This window comes from Natator depressus, chromosome 7 (assembly GCF_965152275.1).
Source record: "Natator depressus isolate rNatDep1 chromosome 7, rNatDep2.hap1, whole genome shotgun sequence".
NCBI classification, from domain to species: Eukaryota; Metazoa; Chordata; order Testudines; family Cheloniidae; genus Natator; species Natator depressus.
This window is the reverse complement of record NC_134240.1, coordinates 40,595,081-40,612,827: the sequence shown is the minus strand read 5'-3', so window position 1 is coordinate 40,612,827 and position 17,747 is coordinate 40,595,081. Positions and strand designations below refer to the sequence as shown.

Genomic DNA, 17,747 nt, shown 5'->3' with positions numbered 1-17,747 from the left:
TTGAAAATGTAGAAAACATCCAAAAATATTTAAAGAAATTGTATGCTATTATTGTTTAACTGCACAATTAATTTTTGTAATCACTTGACAGCCCTAAAAGAAACCAATTTCTAAAGGCATACACCATTTAGAAAAGAAAACTAACCTAAGTAAAAGTCGTATTTGGTCATATTTATCTAAAAATGCAACTTCTGTAATTACACACTTAGGACAGTGAAGAATGTTATGGAACATTTAGGCTTTATTGATTGATTTCTAAAAGTGCACTTATTACGTGTGTGTCTGGTCACATATATGTATTTTAAAAAATAAAATTAGCCCATGGATAGCATTTGAGGAGGGACTAAATCCAGATTACCTTTCCTAAGTGTACAGTCCCACTAAAGTCAATGAATCTATTTGCATGAGCAAAGGAAGAATGATTTTGCCCAATGTCTTTAAAGCATTGTACAGATGTTAGCTAACTAGTTATTTCAACAAGTTCAATAAGTATTGTAAGTGTATATTACTCTAATTTTCCTCAGATGAGGAAGCTGATTTACAGAGATAAAGTGCTTTCCTGAGGCCAAACACAATTCACTTTGAGGGTGAGGATAACTAAAAAGTTTGTGACTCAATCAAGTACTCATGCATTCCTCCAAACTGTCCTGCTTCTCAGTTGGTTGACAAACGTAAAATATAACAGATAAAATAGATTTAACTTCAGATTTCAAATTCAAGGCAGAACAGACCCACTATCACTGCCTCAGGCAAAAACTTGCCTGAACTGATAGGCTTTGCACTAGGCCCTGTAGGTCGAACAACTCAGGCTTTGTTAGATAAATAGGACAAACAAATTTCAGAGAGAAAGGGCCATTGATGAAAACTTCCTATTCCTAGTCTCAAATCTAGGGAACAAAAGTGAAAAAGAGAATGTAAAAATGTTGGTGGTAGTTGAAAACAGCTTGATTTCACATTTAAGTGCACATAGGTATGCACAACCATTAACAGCCTTACAAAGCATTATGTAAAAAGAAAAGGAGTACTTGTGGCACCTTAGAGACTAACAAATTTATTTGACAGGTTTCAGAGTAGCAGCCGTGTTAGTCTGTATTCGCAAAAAGAAAAGGAGTACTTGTGACACCTTAGAGAGTAACAAATTTATTTGAGCATAAGCTTTCGTGAGCTACAGCTCACTTCAGATAAATTTGTTAGTCTCTAAGGTGCCACAAGTACTCCTTTTCTTTTTACTGTAAAGAGAGTGATCACTTAAGGTGAGCTATTACCAGCAGGAGAGCGGGGGGGGGGGGGGGGGCTTTCTGTAGTGATAATCAAGGTGGGCCATTTCCAGCAGTTGACAAGAATGTCTGAGGAACAGTGGGGGGTGCGGGGGTGGGGGATAAACATGGGGAAATAGTTTTACTTTGTGTAATGACCCATCCACTCCCAGTCTCTATTCAAGTCTAAGTTAATTGTATCCAGTTTGCAAATTAATTCCAATTCAGCAGTCTCTCGTTGGAATCTGTTTTTGAAGTTTTTTTGTTGAAGTATTGCTGCTTTTAGGTCTGTAATCGAGTGACCAGAGAGATTGAAGTGTTCTCCGACTGGTTTTTGAATGTTATAATTCTTGACGTCTGACTTGTGTCCATTTATTCTTTTACGTAGAGACTGTCCAGTTTGACCAATGTACATGGCAGAGGGGCATTGCTGGCACATGATGGCATATATCACATTGGTAGATGTGCAGGTGAATGAGCCTCTGATAGTGTGGCTGATGTGATTAGGCCCTATGATGGTGTCCCCTGAATAGATATGTGGGCACAGTTGGCAACGGGCTTTGTTGCAAGGATAGGTTCCTGGGTTAGTGGTTCTGTTGTGTGGTGTGTGGTTGCTGGTGAGTATTTGCTTCAGGTTGGGGGGCTGTCTGTAAGCAAGGACTGGCCTGTCTCCCAAGATCTGTGAGAGTGATGGGTCGTCCTTCAGGATAGGTTGTAGATCCTTGATGATACGTTGGAGAGGTTTTAGCTGGGGGCTGAAGGTGATGGCTAGTGGCATTCTGTTATTTTCTTTGTTGGGCCTGTCCTGTAGTTGGTGAGTTCTGGGTACTCTTCTGGCTCTGTCAATCTGTTTCTTCACTTCAGCAGGTGGGTATTGTAGTTGTAAGAATGCTTGATAGAGATCTTGTTGGTGTTTGTCTCTGTCTGAGGGGTTGGAGCAAATGCGGTTGTATCGTAGAGCTTGGCTGTAGACAATGGATCGTGTGGTGTGGTCTGGATGAAAGCTGGAGGCATGTAGGTAGGAACAGCGGTCAGTAGGTTTCCGGTATAGGGTGGTGTTTATGTGACCATTGCTTATTAGCACCGTAGTGTCCAGGAAGTGGATCTCTTGTGTGGACTGGTCCAGGCTGAGGTTGATGGTGGGATGGAAATTGTTGAAATCGTGGTGGAATTCCTCAAGGGCTTCTTTTCCATGGGTCCAGATTATGAAGATGTCGTCAATGTAGCGCAAGTAGAGTAGGGGCATTAGGGGACGAGAGCTGAGGAAGCGTTGTTCTAAGTCACCCATAAAAATGTTGGCATACTGTGGGGCCATGCGGATACCCCTAGCAGTGCCGCTGATTTGAAGGTATACATTGTCCCCAAATGTGAAATAGTTATGGGTGAGGACAAAGTCACAAAGTTCAGCCACCAGGTTTGCCGTGACATTATCGGGGATACTGTTCCTGATGGCTTGTAGTCCATCTTTGTGTGGAATGTTGGTGTAGAGGGCTTGTACGGCCATAGTGGCTAGGACGGTGTTTTCGGGAAGATCACCGATGGATTGTAGTTTCCTCAGGAAGTCAGTGGTGTCTCGAAGATAGCTGGGAGTGCCAGTAGCGTAGGGCCTGAGGAGGGAGTCTACATAGCCAGACAATCCTGCTGTCAGGGTGCCAATGCTTGAGATGATGGGGCGTCCAGGATTTCCAGGTTTATGGATCTTGGGTAGCAGATAGAATACCCCAGGTTGGGGTTCCAAAGGTGTGTCTGTGTGGATTTGTTCTTGTGCTTTTTCAGGGAGTTTCTTGAGCAAATGCTGTAGTTTCTTTTGGTAACCCTCAGTGGGATCAGAGGGTAATGGCTTGTAGAAAGTGGTGTTGGAGAGCTGCCTAGCAGCCTCTTGTTCATATTCTCTGACCTATTCATGATGACGACAGCACCTCCTTTGTCAGCCTTTTTCATTATGATGTCAGAGTTGTTTCTGAGGTTGTGGATGGCATTGTGTTCTGCACGGCTGAGGTTATGGGGCAAGTGATGCTGCTTTTCCACAATTTCAGCCCGTGCACGGCAGCGGAAGCACTCTATGTAGAGGTCCAGACTGTTGTTTCGACCTTGAGGAAGAGTCCACCTAGAATCCTTCTTTTTGTAGTGTTGGTAGGAAGGTCTCTGTGGGTTCGTATGTTGTTCAGAGGTGTGTTGGAAATATTCTTTGAGTCGGAGGTGTCGAAAATAGGATTCTAGGTCACCACAGAACTGTATCATGTTTGTGGGGGTGGAGGGACAGAAGGAGAGGCCCCGAGATAGGACAGATTCTTCTGCTGGGCTAAGAGTATAGTTGGATAGATTAACAATATTGCTGGGTGGGTTAAGGGAACCACTGTTGTGGCCCCTTGTGGCATGCAGTAGTTTAGATACTTTAGTGTCCTTTTTCTTTTGTAGAGAAGCAAAGTGTGTTTTGTAAATGGCTTGTCTAGTTTTTGTAAAGTCCAGCCACAAGGAAGTTTGTGTGGAAGGTTGTTTTTTTATGAGAGTATCCAGTTTTGAGAGCTCATTCTTAATCTTTCTGTTTGCTATAGAGGATGTTGATCAGGTGGTTCCGCAGTTTCTTTGAGAGCGTGTGGCACAAGCTGTCAGCATAGTCTGTGTGGTAAGTAGATTGTAATGGATTTTTTACCTTCAGTCCTTTTGGTATGATGTCCATCTGTTTGCATTTGGAAAGGAAGATGATGTCTGTCTGTATCTGTATGAGTTTTTTCATGAAGTTGATAGATTTCCACTCCATACGGCTAAATTCAGTGCCTTGCATAATGACAGGTTTCAGAGTAGCAGCTGTGTTATTCTGTATTCGCAAAAAGAAAAGGAGTACTTATGGCACCTTAGAGACTAACAAATTTATTTGAGCATAAGCTTTCGTGAGCTACAGCTCACTTCATCAGATGCATTCAGTGGAAAATACAGTGGGGAGATTTATATACACAGAGAACATGAAACAATGGGTGTTACCATACACACTGTAAAGAGAGTGATCACTTAAGGTGAGCTATTACCAGCAGGAGAGCAAGGGGGATGTTACCATACACACTGTAAGGAGAGTGATCAGGTAAGGTGAGCTATTCCCAGCAGGAGAGATAAAAAACAAAAAAAAAACCCAAAACCTTTTGTAGTGATAATCAAGGTGGGCCATTTCCAGCAGTTGTCAAGAATGTGTGAGGAGCAGTTGGGGGGGGGGCGGAATAAACATGGGGAAATAGTTTTACTTTGTGTAGTGACACATCCACTCCCAGTCTTTATTCAAGCCTAATTTAATGGTGTCCAGTTTGCAAATTAATTCCAATTCAGCAGTCTCTCGTTGGAGTCTGTTTTTGAAGTTTTTTTGTTGAAGACTTGCCACTTTTAGGTCTGTAATTGAGTGACCAAAGAGATTGAAGTGTTCTCCGACTGGTTTTTGAATGTTATAATTCTTGATGTTAGATTTGTGTCCATTTATTCTTTTACGTAGAGACTGTCCAGTACAGACTCCAATGAGAGACTGCTGAATTGGAATTAATTTGCAAACTGGATACAATTAACTTAGGCTTGAATAGAGACTGGGAGTGGATGTGTCATTACACAAAGCAAAACTATTTCCCCATGTTTATTCCCCCTCGCCCCTTCCCCCCCATTCCTCACACATTCTTGTCAACTGCTGGAAATGGCCCACCTTGATTATCACTACAAAAGATTTTTTTGTTTGTTTTGTTTTGATTTTTTTCTTTCCTGCTGATAATAGCTCACCTTACCTGATCACTCTCATTACAGTGTGTATGGTAACACCCATTGTTTCATGTTCTCTGTGTATATAAAATCTCCCCACTGTATTTTCTCCTGCATGCATCCGATGAAGCGAGCTGTAGCTCACGAAAGCTTATGCTCAAAAGATTTGTTAGTTTCTAAGTGCCACAAGTACTCCTTTTCTTTTTGCGGATACAGACTAACACGGCTGGTACTCTGAAACAAAGCATTATGTAGTCACTCCCTCATTAATGTGGAGATATAGTGCTTCCTAGTGGTTTTTAAAACATTAACAATGTGCCCTGCTGCAAATGAGTTTTGAGTATATGTTTCTATTTTATAGGTTAATAAATGTGTAAATAAAGGGCACTTTCCACTTTTTTTTCTCTTTAGTGCAACATTTTCACATACTTCACAATCAGTGGATGATGCCAATATTATAACATTGGTTGGTGGGTGGAGAGCAGTGGTGAATATTTAGACAGAGAAATTACAATTCTCAACAGTATTAAAAACAAAAAACTCTAGTTATATAGATGGAGCCTGAGGTAGGGTGGGAACTGGAATACAGTGAGAGAGAAGTTAGTGGTAAGAACATAAGAAGGGCCATACTGAGTCAGACCAAGGGTCCATCCAGCCCAGTATCTTGTCTACCGACAGTGACCAATTCCAGGTGCCCCAGAGGGAGTGAACCCAACAGGTAATGATCTAGTGATCTCTCTCCTGCCATCCATCTCCACCCTCTGACAAACAGAGGCTAGGGACACCATTCCTTGCCCATCCTGGCTAATAGCCATTAATGGACTTAACCTCCATGAATTTATCCAGTTCTCTTTTAAACCCTGTTATAGTCCTAGCCTTCACAACCTCCTCAGGCAAGGCATTCCATAGGTTGACTGTGTGGTGAGTGAAGAACTTCCTTTTATTTGTATTAAATCTGCTGCCCATTAATTTCATTTGGTGGCCCCTAGTTCTTATATTATGGGAACAAGTAAATAACTTTTCCTTCTTCACTTTCTCCACATCACTCATGATTTTATATACCTCTATCATATCCCCCCTTAGTCTCCTCTTTTCCAAGCTGAAAAGTCCTAGTCTCTTTAATATGGTTCCTCATATGGGACCCGTTCCAAACCCCTAATCATTTTAGTTGCCCTTTTCTGAACCTTTTCTAATGCCAGTATATCTTTTTTGAGATGAGGGGACCACATGAGATGAGGGTATGCAGTATTCAAGATGTGGGCGTACCATGGATTTATATAAGGGCAATAAGATATTCGCCGTCTTATTCTCTATCCCTTTTTTAATGATTCCTAACATCCCATTTGCTTTTTTGACTGCCGCTGCACACTGCGTGGACATCTTCAGAAAACTATCCATGATGACTCCAAGATCTTTCTCCTGATTAATTGTAGCCAAATTAGACCCCATCATATTGTATGTATAGTTGGGGTTATTTTTTCCAATGTGCATTACTTTACATTTATCCACATTAAATTTCATTTGCCATTTTGTTGCCCAATCACTTTAGTTTTGTGAGATCTTTTTGAAGTTCTTCACAGTCTGCTTTGGTCTTAACTATCTTGAGCAGGTTAGTGTCATCTGCAGACTTTGCCACCTCACTGTTTACCCTTTTCTCCAGATCATTTAACCTGGAAGGGAGCTGGAAGTAGCTGAAGCATAGTCACTGAGGGACGTGTCAAGTGGATTTGGCAGGGAAGATTGTCAGGAACAGAGTTTAGGGAGGGAAGGGTAGACTGGGTGCAGCCTGGGAGAAATGGGCTAGGGAACTGGTAGAGAGACCAGCAGGCCACGAAGGAGCAGCCCATAAAGAGATGGAATATAGGGCTGTGTTAAGGAATGTATGGTGGCATGAACTCGGAAGGATGGCCAGGAATAATAGAGAAGAAGGGTTGCTGTGGTTGTACCACCACCAGCAGCAGTGCGGAAGTAAGGGTAGCGGTACCGCAACCCCCTCTATAGTAACTATGTGATCCCCCCACCAACTCCTTTTTGTGTCAGGACCCCTACAATTATAATACCATGAAATTTCAGATTTAAATAGCTGAAATCATGAAATTTACTATTTTTAAAACCCTATGACCTTGAAATTGACTAAAATGGACTGTGAATTTGGTAGGGCCCTATTTATTATATATAGTGGAGCAGTAATTTCTTACATAGTCATTGACACCAACAATGAAAAATGCTGAAGTAATCCCAATACAGCACAGAACTAATTGCACAGGTAGCTAGCAGCAATTTACTTCTAATTACATGAAACATTTTAATAATTAGCTTCATCAATATTATAAAGCTAATGAAATCCAATGTAGTATTTCAAATGTTAGTGTCTGTATTGCTTTGTTGTGAGCTGTGAGGACAAGATTGTGGATCTTACAACAAAATCACCACGAGGTCATAATAACCACTTTTACCCTTACATTACTTGGTTCTTTTTTACAAATTCTAACAATTGCAATTTGCTTGCCTCACAGTTACTAGCCTAACTACATCTCTGACCCCTCCTGGTCTATTTGAGCATACCTTCTCAGGCCTCAGGCTCTCACTTCTATCTTGGGTGGAGTTACATGACTTTCGCACTGTCAGAGTGGGCAATGGGTTGAAGTTCCCTAGTATAAACTGTGATTACTTCAGCAGACGTGCTTTGGAAAAGACCATGTAGCTTTGTTCCTTCCAAGAGCAATCACAGAGGTATATACAGTGACCACACAGGTTTCAGCCTCTTTAAAGCAAAGTATTAAATTTTTTAGAACAAAGCATTTCTGAAAAAACATTTTTAAAATAATAACAGACTATAGTCATATCTACTTTTCCCTAAGACTTAATATTTCCTGGAACTAGGAAGGCCCAATTTCTTTAGAGAGACTGACTACCTATAGTCTGTCTATATCAGCTTGTCTCCCTAGATAGCTTCTGACAAGTGACCCCCTAGCTCGCCAGAGAACTGCTTTTTAACTGTTCTTTTGATCTCCAGGTCCTAGCTTTTGCAATTTGTCAGAGACAGGATCCTTGAAAGTAACAGCTTGCCACATTATCTTTCTAGTGAGTGTTGGTAAGTGCTCACTTAGATCTGTTGTGTTGCTTTCCTATTTGTTCCTCCCATGGACCCCTATTAAGTTAGATCAATTCAATCAAACAGGCAATTCTAATAACCCACCATACAGTAAGGATACCTCACCAACCAGTACACTTCCAGTGTGAATAAAATTATTGAACCTCATTATTTTTAGATTATTCCTACCACTCTTCCATCACAATTCACCATTGAAAAACTGTTCATGCTTCACCCATTTGCCAATTATTTGGTAGCTTTGAGGAGTACTGATCTCCATTCACCTAGTGTCAATACTGAGAAAAAATAAAATTAAGAAAAGGAGTACTTGTGGCACCTTAGAGACTAACCAATTTATTTGAGCATGAGCTTTCGTGAGCTACAGCTCACTTCATCGGATGCATCCGATGAAGTGAGCTGTAGCTCACGAAAGCTCATGCTCAAATAAATTGGTTAGTCTCTAAGGTGCCACAAGTACTCCTTTTCTTTTTGCGAATACAGACTAACACGGCTGTTACTCTGAAACCTGTCATAAAATTAAGAGGCACTCTTGTAGGCAATCTTAAGAAACCCCCAAAGTCACAAGTTATTTGCTTGCAGGCAGGGAAGTTAGGGAAACTTCCACTCTAAATTGGCATTCAGAGACTCAACATCCAGTTTCCCAAATAAGGCTTGTATTTTATTGTATTCTGTGTCTCTGTGGCTTGTATGACCATTTGCTAAATAGCAAGCCTGTCTAAGAAACTGGTTCTTGCACACACTCGTTGTGCTCTAGGCAGGCCAATTCAGTGTATGCGTAGGAGTAATTTAAAAACAAACAAACAAAAAAAACCAGGACGGAGAGAGCAAAATTTGGATGAAAAGAACAGCAACGAGCAAAACAACAAAGAGAGACGGGGAAGGGGGGAGAAAGAAGGGAAGCAGAGAAGGATGGAACTAAACCAGTTGAAACTATATCGTATACGTCGGGTGCCTCTTATGCCAGCCTAGCTTTCGGGGGTCCAAACGGTATGTGTGCGGGGGCGGGGCTATCCCCCCTGCAGAGCAGAGCTCTCAATTGAATTAGACCCGTCGTCTAAAATGGATTCCGTGTCTGAAGCTGCGGAGCGCGCGGTTTGCAGATGCAGAGAGCCCCAGCGAGCAAATGCTCTAGCTCAGCGCCGCTGCGCCGAGCCCACACGCAGCGTGTAAGGGCTGGGGCTGACAACACACCACAGACCCGGGTGCAGCACCGAGCACCAGCCTATTTCCCCCTGTCACGCGTGAGGCCTCCCAGGAAACGCCCCTGCAAAACCCAGGCGTGGGTCCAACACAAGTCACGTCACTTCTGCACTCCTTCCTTCCTTCCCCTCGCCCTACCGCTTCAGTCTTCCTGCCATCACATCCCCCATGATTTACAGTTACCAAGAGACCCGCTTGACCAATCAGAGGCTGCCTTGTTGCGGCCTGTGTATGGAGCGCGGTGATTGGATACAGCAGGCAGGCGTGTTCCTTTGCTTCCTGTCATGCTTTCTTTTGGTTGCATCATTTCTAACCGGCTGGTGGCTGGGGTCGTGGAGGGCGAGGCGACTGGTGAGTGCAGGGAGCTGGGCGGGCTGGCTGGCTGGGTTACCCGGAGGTGGGGTGGAGCGGTGCTGTGCAGGGGGGCTCAGCTGACTATCCACTCGCAGGGATTTGGTGCAGTGACCCCCCCCCCCGTGGTACCAGCTGTTGGGGTGGGGACTAAGCATGAGGGGGTTGTGCCTGGGAGGTGAGGGGAGCGCTGGGCCTTAGTAGTGACTGGAGGGAGGGTTGCGTGCGTGGGAGGGGGCATGTGCCAGCTCTTGATGGGGTTAATGGGTTGCCTGGGCCCCAGGCAGGACCTTGGAGGGGAGACTGTGAGTGCCTGGCTCTTAGGGGTTCTTGGTTTGTGGCAGTAACGGAAGGAAGATTGGGCAGGGGTGTGTCTGTGTCCAATTCTTGAGGGGTAGATGGTTAAGTACAAAGCAGACTGTGAAGAGTTACGGAAGACTCTCACAAACCTGGGTGACAGGGCAACAAAATGGCAGCTGAAATTCAGTGTTGATAAATGCAAAGTAATGCACATTGGAAAACATAATCGCAAGTATATATGCTAAATGGTGGGGTTTACATTAACTGTTACCACTCAACAGAGAAATCACGGAGTTATCCTGGATAGTTTTCTGAAAACATATGCTTAATGTGCAGCAGCAATCAAAAAAAGCTTACAAAATGTTAGGAGCCATTAGGAAAAGGATAGATGCCTAAGGGGGAGTATGATAGAAGTCTAAAAAATCGTGAATGATGTGGAGAAAGTGAATAAGGCAATGTTATTTACTCTTTAACATAACCCAAGAACCCGGGGTCATCCAATGAAATTAATAGGCAGTGGGTTTAAAACAAGGGGAAGTACTTCACACAGTCAACTTGTGGAACTTGTTGCCAGGGGGTGAGGTGAAGGCCAGAACTATAACCGGGTTTAAAAAAGAATTAGAGACTTTCATGGAGGATAAGTCCATTAATGGCTATTAGCCAAAATGTCCAGAATACAAGTCCACACCCAGGGTGTTCCTAAACCTCTTACTGGCATGTGCTGGGACTGGATGACAGGGGTTGGCTCACTTGATTGCCCTTTTCTGTTCATTCCCCTTTGAAACAGCTGGCATTGGTTACTGTCAGAAGACTGGATACGGACCAGTATGGCAGTTATGTTCTTAACCTTTAACCCCGAGAGTAAAGGGAAACTGCTAATAATGAATACAGTAGTACAAATGTTGCATTGTAAGGAAACATGCATTGTTAATAACTTTTAAGTTATTAAAACTAATATTTTAAAAGTCCAATTTTGTCCTTATTGTAATTGCTACTTGCTTTACATGTTTCTCTCAGCTTGGAAATTGAAAATCAATGAAGCCAGTTTCATGTTTTTTATGATCAGTTTCTTTTTGAGGTTCCTAAAACTGCAGTGTTCAAGTGGCAAACAATGCACCGATGGTAAAGATATCTGTTTAATATATGGGAATTTTAAACTGTCAATTCCTTTTTAGTTTTAGAAATATGAGATCATAACATGCCTCATGTTCCATTAAACTTCCATGGATTTGATATTGATTCTTGACTTGCTGGTATTTTTAAAGATCTGTAGAATGTAGTTACCTGTTTCCTTATCACCAAGTAAGCAACAAGTCAAGGAATTAACCAAAGGATGCTAGATAAAGAAACGAACATTTCTTGCAAAGTACAGTACATTGTAAGCATTCTACTTGTACTGGCATGTTAAGGGAAATATATTCTTAAGGAAGGCTGACATTTGACTGATTTAACTGTAATAGATTTGACTCCTTTCCCCTGGGGAAAAGTTACCCAGATGCCCCCTTTGAGCTGGAATAAGCATCTTTACGAATGGCCATACTGGGTTAGACCAAAGGTCCATCTAGCCCAGTATCCTGTCTTCCAACAGTGGCCAATGCCAGGTGCCCCAGAGGGAATGAACAGAACAGGTAATCATCAAGTGATCTATCCTTTGTCGCCCATTCCCAGCTTCTGGCAAAGAGAGGCTAGGGACGCCATCCCTGGCCATCCAGGCTAATAGCCATTGATGGACCTATCCTCCATGAATTTATCTGGTTCTTTTTGAACCCTGTTACAGTCTTGGCCTTCAGAAGATCCTCTGACAAGGAGTTCCACAGGTTGACTGTGCGTTGTGTGAAAAAATACATACTTTTGTCTGTTTTAAACCTGCTGCCTATTAATTTCGTTTGGTGACATTTAGTTCTTGTGTTATGAGAAGGAGTAAATAACACCTCCTTATTTACTTTTTCAACACCAGTCATGATTTTATAGACCTCCATCATATCCCCCATTAGTTGTCTCTTTTCCAAGCGGAACAGTCCCAGTCTTATTAATCTCTCCTCATATGACAGATGCTCCATACCCCTAATCATTTTTGTTTTGCCCTTTTCTGAACCTTTTCCAATTTCAGTATATCTTTTTTGAGATGGGGCGACCACGTCTGCACACAGTATTCAAGATGTGGGCAAACCAAGGATTTATATAGAGGCAATATGATATTTTCTGTCTTCTTATCCGTCCCTTTCTTATGATTCCGAACATTCTGTTCCCTTTTTTGACCACCATGGCACATTGAGTAGGTGTTTTCAGAGACCTATCCACAATGACTCCAAGATCTTTCTTGAGTGATAAGAGCTAATTTAGACCCTATAATTTTATATGTATAGTTAGGATTGTTGTTACTTTTTTTTGTTGGTGAGATGACATGAGGCTATTGTCAGGTGATGGAGGCTCTTTTACCATGTAATAGCAGTATCATAAGAACTATAGCATTAAACAAATCTTGGCCGTTGGTTTTTTTTATCTGTTAGATGGAGTGACTTGCAGTCACTGCAGAGCTGTCAGTCCCTTCAATGAAGGATCTCTCTTGGTTTTGTTTGTTTGATCAAGCTAATATAAAGAATGAAAAATTTGCAACAGTAGTTGTAGGATGAAGAGATAAATTGAAGTAACTATGCAGGGATTTTTAGGTAGGTAGATGTAAACTTTGTACATTTCTTTAACAGTTTGGCCTTTATCATAGTATTTCTTTAATTGGTCCTATGTATTCTGAGGCATTTCAAAATAATTTCTGGAAGAAATGTGGCTGTTGTTGTTTTAGACAGCATTGCATCTTTTGTGATGTCTTACCGGGATGAAATCAAGTCCTTTTTGTTCTGCTTCCCTTTCTGGTTTCTGACATAAATCTCTGCTTGTGTTTCAATCATTTTCCCAGATTGGGATTCAGAAACTCAATTTAATCATTATAAGTTTAGATCTCTAATTGTAGGGCTAAAACACGCTGTAGGAAATTGGGATCACTAATTTATCACTTCTGCAGTTTCACTGGGAGTTGCATTGTTACTAGCCTTAGACAAGGTGGCATATCTACCACCATATGATCTACCTCTGCTCTAAGTAGGGTGAAAAGGCCCACATCCTATACTAGGGTCTCCACCATTGCTACCACCAGCCAAGCTGTTTTGAGGGAGGATTGTTTTCCAATTTTTCCTAATACAGGTGCATCCTGAATATGTTGGAGTATTACACAGCGTTTCTGGGTGGCTATTTGGAAAGTTCCAGTGGGGGAAGAAAATCATGTATAGAAAACTTTCTACAAGTTTAGTCTTGAATTAGCAGCTATGTGATGAGTTGTGTACAATGCTACTTAGAATGGAACAGAATAACTCGGCCAGAAGAGATGGGTTTTATGGTCTAAGCATAAGATTTGAAATACATGTTGGAACTGCATGTTCAGAGCCTGGTGTGGCTCACTGCGTCCTTCATCTTCATGAAACAGATACATTGTGTTATATTGTTCTGTTCTCCACCTGACCCTTTAGTGTAAGACCTTTAAAAGCAAGTTTGCTGTGTGGCAATCAAAGATCCTGTGATATCCTTTGCTATTGGACAAATTCCCTCTCCACATCCACATGTTAAATTGTGCTGTTCACAGGTTGTCCACCTGGCTCTTGCCCTCTGTTCTAGCAGTGGTGGATTTTCAGTGTGGAGTTGTGGTATATTTCACTTGCTTAACTCAAAGAATGTGTTCAGCACTGTGCTTCAAAGAGTTTTCAGCCTAAAAGAGACAGAAAATAGGATATGCTGGGTATCCAGTCTTATATATTTTTTTTTAAAAAGGAATTATTAATAATTTACTCAAATGTCAATCTTCAGGAGGTGTTTGTATAAGGGGAAGGTGGAGATTTGAACTAGCCTGGTGAGGGAATTTCATACATGTGGAATCGGGCATGGAATAGAGAGTGGGAGAAGATGAATAAAGCATGAATGATCACATCATGACATAGGAAGGTGATGTGGAACTTGACTTCAAGACAGCTGAAGTCAGCAGGAGTCTTTGGATCAGACCTATAGTTAGGATTCTATAGGACTTTAGAAGCTAACTGATAGTGATAAAAATATACATAAATTATTCTGATTGTAATATTTTACTTTTTCTTTATTTTAAATACTTTGGGTTGCAGCTATGGCAAAAAGTGATTCATAATCTTTTTTTAATTCACAACCCACACAATGGCTGAAATATTTTAAATCCGCCATGCTAAATTATTTGAATTGTATTAATTTATGGTATAATTAAATGATTGATTTAATATATTTTAAATAGAATTTTAGTAGGCTCCTGATTTTAATGCTTATGTAATTGTATTTCCCTCTTCCAGGTAAAAAGGCTGCTATTTGTCCATGTTAGCTGTAGCACCATCAGTCCAGATTGAAGAACACCGTTCCCGCTGAATGTTGTCTCCTTTTAAAAAAAGTATGTTAAAAATTTATTCCCTAGTAGTATGTTGTTTACATTTAATTTACTATTCAGTAATAGCACTAAATCATGAATTAAAGAAGACATCAGAGAGACAGCAAAATCATAGTACTAGTACAAATGTATGCATATATATGGCGAAATCTTATTTCTTTCTTAAAATAATTAATGCATAGCTTAGTGTTTCATTCTGTGTGGAAATGTTGTCTTACCAAAAGTAGATATAGAGCGACTTCCACAGTACAATACTCTCACATCACTAGCAAAAACAATAATTTCTGCCTGCAAAGTTATGTCAATAAACTCAGAAAGTAATCGTGTCATGGTTTTTGTTGCTTTGTGTATATCTTTTTGGTTGCTTGGGTTTTCTGTCCTGAGCCTTTTTATCATATTGATGCTTGACTTGTATTGGAGATTGATGGCATTTTAACTATATCTCTTTTTACTTTTATGATTTTAGCAGCATCAGTAGTGGGTGGCAGGTTTAGTTCTTCACTTATGGTGCAAGGCTTCCTCTTGGTATCAATTTTGAAAGATTCAGTGTACACTGCTTTTAAAACATTTTTGGAGACAGAAGTAACCTTTTGAAAAGAACTTCTCATTTAGGAGAAGTTAAACTTTGAAAAATTCAGCTTGCTTGGTTTCATGCTTTCATGCCAGCAGAATGATAGATATTAAAAAACAAAAACTGTTTTAACCAGTAAATGTACAGTCAAAATCAATACAGCTTTTATCATCACTTCTGGTTAAGGCCCTTGTTACAGACCCCTGGGGTACAACCTGGACCTGTGGGACTGCTGTGCCCCCTTAACTCTCCAATCTGGGCTGGGCTGTCTCTTAAAATGCTATGCTAGTGACAAGCAGCAAACCCCTCCAGGTGCTGTGATCACTCAGCCAACAACATGCGGAGGCACACCAGCCAAATTGCATGAACGCTCTCTAAGCCACTCATGAACTGTAAACAAGGAGAGACCAGCAAACTTCCTCCCCCTCCCCCCATGCCGACCCAGCCTCGCCCCTCAGAAATGTACCATCTCACACTGCTCAAGACCTTCTCTTGAACAATGCAAGCTCATTAATTAGTTTGCCTTGTCATCAAAGGATAGTGGACATTGCCCAGCCTTTGTAATCTGAGCAGATCCCCCAAGCACTTAGGACAAACTCACTGTTTACAGTTAAACATGAAAATAAGTTTATTAACTACGGAAAGATAGATTTTAAGTGATTTATAAGTGATAGGCATAGAGGTCGGGGTTGGTTATATAAGAAATAAAAGATTAAAATTACAGTCTAAGTCCTAAACTTTATCAGACTAAGCAAGATTTGAATCAAGCAGTTTTTCTCACCCTACTGGATGTTGCAGGCTGCTTACAGTTCTTAGTAAACAGGCTGAATTCCCTTTTCAGCCTGGGACCAATCTCCCCAGTTCTTTTTCTTCCCAAAGTTCTTGTTGCCTTCAGAGTAGGTGGGAGAGGAGAGCAGTCAAGTGGTGATGGCATTGCCCCTTCGTTTTAAACTCTCTCTTTGAGGGGCTGGAAAGATCCTTGCTGGTCACAGGGGCTAGGCAGTTCCTATTGTGTTCTCTCAGGGGTCTTTGGGAGGGGCCTACTGGGAGAGTAGTTGTCCTTAATGGGCCATCAACACATAGCAAGCTAGTCCTGATGTAAATCTGTGTTGGGGTTGTTAGTTGCTCCTTTGTTGCCACTAAAAGGCTAGCTGTGGATATCTCCTGGACTCTCAGCATATTGCAGTAACAAGCATGTAGCAAAACCTCATAACTTCAGAGGATAGTAATGTTAAACAGATCATGACTTCTGGAATAATACCTCACAAGGCATACTTTACACAAAACATATCATAATTAGGGCTGTCACACGTGATTAAAAATTAATTGCTATTAATCACACAGTTAAACAATAATACAATACCATTTATTTAAATATTTTTAGATTTTTTTTACATTTTCAAATATATTAATTTCAATTACAACACAGAATACAAAGTTTACAGTGCTCACTTTATTCTTTTGATTACTAATATTTGCACTGTAAAAAACAAAAGAAATAGTATATTTCAATTCACCTAATACAAGTACTGTAGTGCAATCTCTTTATAACAAAAGTTGAACTTACAAATGTAGAATTATGTACAAAAAATAACTGCATTCAAAAATAAAACAGTGTAAAACTTTAGAACCTACAAGTTCCCTCGGTCCTACTTCAGCCAGTCACTCAGACAAACAAGTTTGGTTACAATTTGCAGGAGACAATGCTTCCCACATTTTGTTTACAGTGTCACCTGAAAGTGAGAACAGGCATTTGCATGGCACTGTCGTAGCCAGCAATGCAAGATATTTATGTGCCAGATGTGCTGAAGATTCATATGTCCCTTCATGCTTCAGCCACAATTCCAGAAGACGTGTGTCCATGCTGATGACGGGTTCTGCTCAATAATGATCCAAAGCAGAGCGGACCGACACATGTTCATTTTCATCATCTGAGTCAGATGCCACCAGGAGAAGGTTGATTTTCTTTTTTGGTGGTTTGGGTTCTATAGTTTCCACATCATAGTGTTGCTCTTTTAAGACTTTTAAAAGCATGCTCCACACCTTGTCCCTCTTTGGAAGGCACTTCAGATTCTCAAACCTTGGGTCGAGTGCTGTAGCTATCCTTAGAAATCTCACATTGGTACCTTCTTCGCGTTTTGTCAAATCTGCTGTGAAAGTGTTCTTAAAACAAACCCGTGCTGGGTCATCAAAGGAAACTGCTATAACATGAAATACATGGCAGAATGCGGGTAAAACAGAATGGGAGAAATACAATTCTCCCCCAAGGAGTTCAGTCACAAATTTAATGAACACATTTTTTTAACAAGCATCATGAGCATGGAACCATGTCCTCTGGAAAGGTGGCCGAAGCATAAGGGATATAAGAATGATTAGCATATCTGGCACGTAAATACCTTGCAACGCCGGCTACAAAAGTGCCATGCGAACGCCTGTTCTCATTTACAGGTGACACTGCTGCCTTCTTATTTACAATATCTCCTGTAAATGTAAACAAACTTGTTTGTCTTTGGGATTGACTGAACAAGAAGTAGGACTGAGTGGACTTGTAGGCGCTAAAGTTTTACATTGTTTTGTTTTTGAGGGCAGTTATGTAACAATAACAAAAAAATCTACTTTTCTAAGTTACATTTTCATGATAAAGAGATTGCACTACAGTACTTGTATGAGGTGAATTGAAAAATAGTATTTCTTTTGTTTATCATTTTTACAGTGCAGATATTTGTAATAAAAAATTATATAAAGTGAGCACTGTACACTTTGTATTCT

At 40.9% G+C, this 17,747-nt stretch overlaps 1 protein-coding gene across 3 annotated transcripts in view; it reads left to right on the top strand.

The window, feature by feature from the left end:
- IARS1 (isoleucyl-tRNA synthetase 1) overlaps positions 1 to 17,747 on the top strand; it is a 225,591-nt gene that overhangs the window by 26,881 nt on the left and 180,963 nt on the right. For 2 of the 3 annotated variants that reach the window (XM_074958198.1, XM_074958201.1), the window contains exons 1-2: positions 9,515 to 9,654; positions 14,316 to 14,410. The gene's annotated coding sequence lies outside the window, so the exon portion shown is untranslated. Of the gene's footprint in view, positions 1 to 9,514; positions 9,655 to 14,315; positions 14,411 to 17,747 lie in introns of those variants that run through there. The other variant, XM_074958200.1, reaches the window with a different exon arrangement.